This window comes from Myotis daubentonii, chromosome 16 (genome assembly GCF_963259705.1).
Source record: "Myotis daubentonii chromosome 16, mMyoDau2.1, whole genome shotgun sequence".
NCBI lineage: Eukaryota > Metazoa > Chordata > Mammalia > Chiroptera > Vespertilionidae > Myotis > Myotis daubentonii.
Genome location: NC_081855.1, coordinates 32,854,733 through 32,863,383, shown reverse-complemented (window position 1 = coordinate 32,863,383; position 8,651 = coordinate 32,854,733).

The window sequence follows — 8,651 nt, the reverse complement described above, 5'->3', positions numbered from 1 at the left end:
ACACACACACACACATTCACTTTCTAGGAATTCACAGTTTATAAATGAAACTTACCTTGGACATGGTTAGTTTTCTTCCATGCCCTTCTAGAAGTAGAATTCTGCATACTGCACATGAAACCTTTGGCTGATCAATGGGACACTCACGGTCAGTGACAAAGTGATCACTCTGTTTATATGAGGTGATCGTAGCTCTCACACTGGGCCACAGCCTGTCAGCCATCCCCACCATTTCAGGCGCCATCTTCCTTGGAAGCCTAGCCAGTGCCTTCCTCATCTGTCTGTTTGACATCCCAACTCCCATGAACTTGGCTGTCATTCACAACTTGACAGGTTATTTTTTTTCTTTCCTGGCTAAGATGTATTTCCTCTTGTTCATTCCCTAGAACACCAAACAAATAGACTTCTTGTCCCCACCATGGCTCCATATGCCAATGTTTATTCTTTCTGGAGCTCATCCATTTGCCCTATCCCAGAGAAGGGAGGAACCCAGGTGCTCTGACATAAGCCATCCAGGCCCCCAGAGGGGTGTTGGAGATGACAGCTCTTCTGTGAATGGCGACCCTGGGCAACACAGGCCCTTGGGAAGGATGGGAACATGGCCAGGCAGCCCCCTTCAGACTGAGGAGGGATTTGTGGAAGAGAAAAGTGTCTGGGATGCCTTGTGTGTCTCCCTCAACAGACAGAAAAAGGCTCCGTTGTCTTCCCTAAGTATTTTTTAGGGGGAGGAGTGACTGGATGTTTGGCAGCTTCTGAGACGGGCATAACATCATGCCTAGTATCAACGAGTTTTTTCAATTAGCCACAGAATGCTGGGAGCTGAAGGGCTGGGTCTTGTTCAGGGCCTCCCCAGGAGCCCCCTGGTGGAGTGGGCAGAGGGAATTCCCAAGAACCACTCTGGTGGAGTGAGCAGAATCCTGCCCCTTCCTTCTCTTCATTAATCAAAAATCCCTTTTTCCATCAAGGCCATTCTTCCGTTGCCCATCAGTGTTCTGTATCTTCTTTTCTTTGATCTCCCTCTTAGATATTCACCGAGCACCTACTGCTATGTGCTTCCTGCTTTTACCTTTTCTTACTCCCAGTCCTTTTTCTTCCCAATTAGCTTGCAAATGATGAAATTTGATAAGTTTATCCCATGTGAAAAAGGTGCCAGATCTTTCCTGTCTTGTCAGGGTAATGGAGGGATAGGGCTGGGAAAAGTGACAGATCTCAGAGCTCAGCCAAGATAATCTGACCCAAAAGAAATCCAGAAATGGTCAGGGTCGAGATGGAAGATAGCCAACTATCATATAAGTCACAAATAAGCCCAGGATTTTAAGGATTTTATCATTGAGGAGTCTGATGGATATATTTTGTGGTAAATCCACAGAGAAAACATCATTCCAATATTGTCCTCTGTTGCTCAAGAAAGCACACGTGACCCAGCCGGTGTGGTTCAATGGTTGAGCATCAACCAGGAGGCCACAGTTCTATTCCCGGTCAGGGCACATGCCCGGGTTGTAGGCTTAATCCCCAGTGAGAGGTGTGCAGGAGGCAGCTGATCAGTGATTCTCATCATTGATGTTTCTATCTCCCTCTCCCTTCCTCTTTGAAATCAATTTAAAAAAAAAAAAGAAAAAAAGAAAGTATGCCTGTGCACATGCATGCACACAGATAAAATACCAAGCAATAAGTGAAAATGCAAGGAGGTTAGCTAGATTAGGATTCAGAAAGCCAGGTCTAGTCTGAGCTTGCTACTCACTGGCCATGTGACCTTGAGGAAATCATTCTTCATTTGCAGACCTCAACTTTCTTATCAGTAAAAATAAGTGGGGCCACTAAGTAATTGTGGGGTTCCCTTAAGATCCGCGGTTTGGGATTATGTTGTGAACCATCAGACCCAGGTCTTAGTACCAGTCTGCTTCTGCCCTGTTGTACAATCTTGTACAAGTCACACATCCTCGGTTCTCTTTACACAAAAAAGGAATCAGAACCCTATGATATTCACTTTTAGGACCAGCTGGGATGGGGTTTTCTTTAGTGTTGAGGGACAACCAAAATAAAAGAATGAGAAGAATCTTGTTGAGAGAGGAGAAGAAAAATTCTGCTGGGAATGTGATTATTCTCTCAGTCACTCTGGTTGGAAACCAGAGAGTCATCTTGGGTGCCTTTACTCTTCTTCTTTCTCTTCTTCCTTCCTCCCATCTCACATCTCAAACACCAATTCTATCAATTTGTCCTTCATAAATCTTGCGCATCTGTCACTTCCTTGCCTTCCCACATAGTTGTCTGCCCTAAATCATCTCAGTTTTGCTCCAGTGCCACGCCCTTCTCACTGGTCTCCCTGCCACCACCTCTCCCTACCCCATGCCTCCTCTACACTAAAGTTTCCACCACTGTGCTCCCCACTACCCACAGGAAAAATCTCAAGTTTTAGCCAAGGTTTTATCCTGCCTCCCCTCCTATGTCTTCCGTCACATATCAATCCTCTACCCCAGCTCTTCATTCCAGCCAAACGAGCCTACTCTTTCCCCCAGCACTGCTTCTGTGCCTTTCCCTCTGCCATTCCCACACCTGGCTTGCTCTGTCTCTTCTTGTCCAAGTCCAATGTTTAGCTAAAGCCGTAGCTCCTCCTGAAGCCTTTCTGCCTGTCAAGCCCTAGAGAGCATTGTACACTGGTTTTCTTTTCCTCTTCTTTGCTTTTCTTGTTTATTATCTCTTTATGCATCTTTCCTGTTGCCCAAATTAGGTCATAAATTCCTTAAGAGCTCTAAATTATATTGAGCAATCAATAATATTTGTTTTGATGGTAAAGATGATGACACTGGTGTAAAATTTACCTTGGCTTAATTTAGTTATTCAAATCCAAGTTCTTGACTGTCAGTTCTCAAGCTGTGTCTGGAAACCATACCCTACCCCAGTGATGGCGAACCTATGACACGCGTGTCAGAGGTGACACGTGAACTCATTTTTTTGGTTGATTTTTCTTTGATAAATGGCATTTAAATATATAAAATAAATATCAAAAGTGTAAGTCTTTGTTTTACTATGGTTGCAAATATCAAAAAATTTCTATATGCGACACGGCACCAGAGTTAAGTTAGGGTTTTTCAAAATGCTGACACGCCGAGCTCAAAAGGTTCGCCATCACTGCCCTAACCTGACTACAATACTGTGTTTAAAGTGTAGCTAGAGTTCCTGGATTATTCTCTTCTCTCTTCCATCTTCCCCAACGTCAGAGCCCTACTGCCCATTCTAAGCTGCACAGAAACAGACAGTCAAGAGATTATGAAGAACATCTGAGTCTTGGTCCCTTTACAGTTGGGAGAAACAGCAGCTTAAACCACCTTTGAATCTTAAGGTGGAACTTCAACACCTGTTTCCCAGATGGCTAAAGAATCTTTCAGAAGCAACAGAGCCCATATGCCCCAGGCTCATGAAGTTCTATTGTTCGGTCTCTGTGGTAGATGGAGGCTGAAGTCCTGAATGGATGTCCCTGAGGAGGCACCCCACTCCCCGGCTGACTCTCCCAGCACTAATGGGTGGTGTCCATTGGGTGCCAGGGTGTGTCCTCTGGGACTTACTGTAAATGGCTGAGTTCTCACTACTTTTTTCAAGGTTACTTGGGGGTGTGTATGAATAACATGCTCTGGAAGATTGTGATGGAGGCTGGAGTAGGGTGAGGCATACTTTGTGGTAATAGAATCCCTTCCACTCAGGTGGGAACCTGGGGAGGGCTCATTGGTTATGTGCCTGTCTCTCTTCTCACAGTGGCCATGGGAGAGGAGTGAACATATCCTTACCATCCTGCTCTTTTGTTCTTCTCTTAAGAAATGCAAGCTTTGCAAAATGCTGTAGACTGTCCTTCTGCAAACAACAGGGGGTGGGCAATGCTTTTTTATACATTGTCTCTGACACACCTCTAGCAGGGGTACCTGTACCTCTGACCAGAAACCCCTGAAGGAAAATACAGTTTCTTTGATAGCTCATACTCTTTAAAATAAAGTTTTCATTTCAGGGCAGTCTTAGATTTACAGAATTATTGGGAAAATGGTATAGAGTGCCCGCATACCCACACCTAGTTTCCACGATTATTATCACTGTCATCTGATCACTATGGTACATTTCTCACAAACAATGAACCAACATTGTTACATTATTATCAACTAAACGTTCGAGATCTCACATTTTAACTAAAAAAGTCACCCTTTTGTGTCTTACGGCAGAACTTATCTGCATTTGTTTTTGTATACCATTTTTAAGTTTACTTCGCATTCAGCTAAAATGGACACCCCGAGGAATGCAGGCCACACTGCGCCTGTGCTCTGTTCTCTGGGCTACTCGGCTCCCAGGGGTGTCCAGGCAGCTCCCTCAGCGTGAGCCTAGGACAGTGAGCTCAGAGCTGGGTCGGAAGATCTCACTGGGTCCTGACAGCCCGGTCCAGAGGCTGTGTGACCCCCGACAATCACTCGTCTCGGAGACCCAGCTTCCTCCTCTGGCAGAAGGAACACGGCGCCCGCCTGTAGGGCAGCTGCTGTGAGGGCCACCCGAGACCATGCAGCCGACGTGGAGAGCATGGCACACGTGTAACATGACTATCGGGCTGGGTTCTCAGTCATGGGAGGGAGCAGCTACTTCAGCAGGAGCTTGTTATTGAGACATCGTGCTTTGGCCTCATCTGAATCTCTAGGTACAGTTCTGAGGAGGTAAAAAATGGAAACTAAGAAAGAAAACTGCTTCAATCGCATGTCCTCATTGCCGGCTTGCATTTCACAGACTGGAGGAGGAGGAGGGATTTTCCCCTGAATCCCAGTCCAGTGCCCGGGGCACTGCTACTCCTGATAGGTTGAGTTTAGTACAATTCAGATAATTATGTATTGAGTCATCGATTGGGTTATCCGAGGATACAAAGATAAATTGAATCTGGTTCTTTTAGGTTCACTGGTTAGTGGGGAAGAAAAATATAAGAAGATAATTGTTCATTTCTTGAGCAAGTGCCTACCATGTGCTGGGCACATAAGTTCTGGGGATGCCTTGGGACTCAAGACAGACATTATTGCTGCCTTCACGGAGTTAGAGTAGACAATTGTTTTTAAGTCACACTTTTAATGGTATAACTACAAACTGTAAGAATGCCAGGAAATAGGGTAAATATGACGTGAGGTCATAAGGCAAGGGTGGTGGAGGCTGCTCTGAGCAAGGGGTGTTTGAGAGTTGTATGAAGGACAGTGAGCTCAAGCAGGGGTTGTAGGGAGGGAAGGGAGAATATCAGGCAGAAAGGACACACTGTGCTTATATTGACACAGAACACCCTGTGTGTTGAGATAACACTGGAGAGATGAGAATGTGGTCAGATTGCCCAGATTTAGCCTGCCTGTACACCTGCCTGTTTTCTTTCCCCTGGCCTGTGACCACCTGCCAGGACACCTGTCAGGGCACATCTTACAGGCATTCCCTAATGCTTGCTTCTTTCCAGGCCACCAGCTGTAACCCATCATGGTCCTCACTGGATTTTATATCTTTACCAACTCAACAAGCCCTTCTCCGAACCCTTGCAGGGGTGGAAGTCCAGCCCCTCCCTCCAACCCCAAGTTCTAGAACCAGGCTCCTGCCAGTCTCCATGAATCCTTCCCTATGTGGCTCTGTCACAAGAGAGGAGACTGAAGATGGGCAGGTAGGAAAACAGGAATTGCTCAAACCATTCTGTGATTCTGCATCTAGAGCAAGAGATCATGGTTCTCACAAGCTCAATTTGGATCACTCCTGTTGGTGAGATTTTATTTATTTGTTTTACCCTCACCCAAGGATATTTTCCCATTGATTTTTAGAGTGGAAGAGAAAGGGAAAGACGGAGAGAAATATCGATGTGAGAGAAACATATTGATTGGTTGCCTCCTGCACGAGTCCCAACCAGGGCTGGGACTGGGAAAGAGCCTGCAACCGAGGTACATACTCTTGACCAGAATCGAACCTGGGATTCTTCGATGTGCAGGCTGATGCTCTATCCACTGATCCAAACTGGCTAGGGCAAGGGATATTTTCCATGTGTCACACAACCCTAGATGGTCTTGTTATTTTTGTCTTTTGAAATATTCTCCAAGAAACCTAATGGAGAAGTTCCTCTTTTTGATGGAGCTCAATAAATCATTAACCGAGTTGTTTGAGAGCACAATGGAAGTCTGTTCTGCAAAAGGATAGACGATGCCAACTTCCCAGGACAGGGAGTGGGTGTACGTCTGGGACTCCCCCATAGCAGGGCAGTGTTTTGACCCTGTGCTATTTACAATGTAAATACAGTGGGAGACTCACGGCCAACCTGGCTCTGCTCCATCCTGGTTTATATTGGTCAGATTCTTCAGAAAAGGAAGCTCCGAGTTTGAAATAAATTTAGGAAGCCTCCGACTCAGTGGGTCTCAAACCACAGAATCAGTGGAAAACTCATTAAAAATACAGGTTTCCAGGCCCTGCTTCTCAAGTAAGAATTCAAATCTCTGGCATTGGGAGAATCTAAATAAATGTCCGGGGTGAGTCTGACATGCAGGCAGTTCGGAAAAGTACCAACCTAGTGGACCTTTCTATCCACCGTAGGATTTCCCACGACATCCTTTCTACTTCAGGTTTCCTCTGGAGGCAAGATGGCACACAACCACATTCAGAGGAAAGCAGAGAGTTTCATAGAAGAAAAACAATATCTTTCCCAGAAATCCTGGCCACGCTTCTCCCACTGGCCTAAATTGGATCACGTGCCTGTTCTTTAATTGGCAAAGAGGTTTTAAGCCTCGTCAGATTATTGCCTTAGAAAGGTTACTTTGGTTTCAGTATGGAGAAGAGTTGAATGGAAACAAGACTGGATAAAGAGAGGTCAGGTAGGAACCTGTTGAAATCATCTAGGCAAGAACTCATGGCACCCTAGAACAAAGTGATTGGCGGTCCTTGGAGAGCTGGGAGAAGATTCCACAGATGTTCATGTGGTTGATTAACCTAAGAGAGATCTTAACTCTATTTTCTTCTATTGAAAGAATAAAAAATACTTTTCCCTCAACCCTCCCTCAAGAGAGCAATTAAAGCATTGCATCCTGGAGGGCTGGAATTTCCCTGCCTCCTGGGAAATTAATAAGTCTTTGTTTTAAATAAACAAAGAAACAATAAACCAACCCATCGACCAACCACCACCACCCCTGCCAACAACAACATAATAGACAAACCTAGCTCATAAATGCTAGGAAGCTCCATTGAGGTATTGTGGGGAGGCGGGGAAAGTAGAGAGAAGAGTAGTTGGATTCTTGAAGCCTAAGGGGATGGAGGAACTAGTAATTACCTTGGAAATACAGGGAACTTCAGCTCCCATTCAGCATACCTAGATGGAGCAGAACCTCTCTGGGGCTGATCCCTAAATCTGTGGCCTCAGGGGAAGATAGACTCGATGAGGAGACAGCAGCTCGCTCAGCTGGAAGCTTGAGCCATGACTTTCCCAGCAATGACCACGATGGAGTGAAGGCCTTTTTCCAGAGCACAGGGAGGGGACTCCACTCTGAGTCCAGAGAGTGGAAAGGGCTACCAATAATGACTGACATTCATCAGCTTTGCTGAGTGGAAACTTGCAGTCAGATTTAATTTAACAATATATATTATTGTAATTATTCATTATATAATTATATGCACTGGCTATTTTCTATGCCTCAAATGTTCATCTCTAGATATCCACATAGCTTGTTCCATCACCATCTTCAGGTATTTGCTTAAATATCACAGTTTCACTTAGTGTTTTCCTGATTTCCATTTTTAAACATTTCAAACTCTTCTCCTCTTGACAATACTTATCATCCTTCCTTGCTTTATTTGTCTTCATGGAACTGACCACCATGTATTGTACTCTGTATTAGTTTTTTATTTGTTTACTGAATATCTATCCACCCCTACCATAATGTAAATTCCATGAGATCAGAGATTGTATATCCCCAGGACTTACCACAATGCCTGCCCCACATTGAAGATGAACAATAAATATTCATTAAATGAATGAATTAATTAATAAATTGCAAGACAAATAGACTTAGAGACATAGAAGCATAGAACGGCTATGGAACCTCAGAGGGAAGGCAGGGGAGGGTGGGTGAGTGGTAAGTGATCAACCAAAATAGTTGTGTGTGTGTGTGTATATATATTACCCATGGACACAAACAATAGGGTGGTGAAGGCCTGGGGCGGGGGCGGGGGGGGGTGGAGGTGGGCTAGAAGGGGCCAATTGGGGGAAAAGGGGACACATGTAATACTTTCAACAATAAAGCTTTAAAAATTTAAAAAATAATAAATGATGGGACAAACTCATAACTATCAACATTTAGTGGCTCAGATAGGAATGCTGAGAATCCTTACTTAAAATAATTTGAATTACCACCTAATGTCAACCCCAATAGCTAAAGCCAAATGATTCTTTTGAGACAATAGCCAAAAATTTAATTCAAAATTAAATTGTGTAGATGAATATAAACTTTCAAAAGGTCATTGCTGCTTTGGGAAAATTCAGTGAACTTTAATGAGATTAAACTTGAAGAATCCTACAGTTGGCAGGAAATTCTGTCACTTATTAGAATTTATTGAAGAGATTGATTTCTTTGTATTTCCAGTAGAATGCCAAGAAAGGGAAGGGCATTGAAGGTGACTTTTAAAGT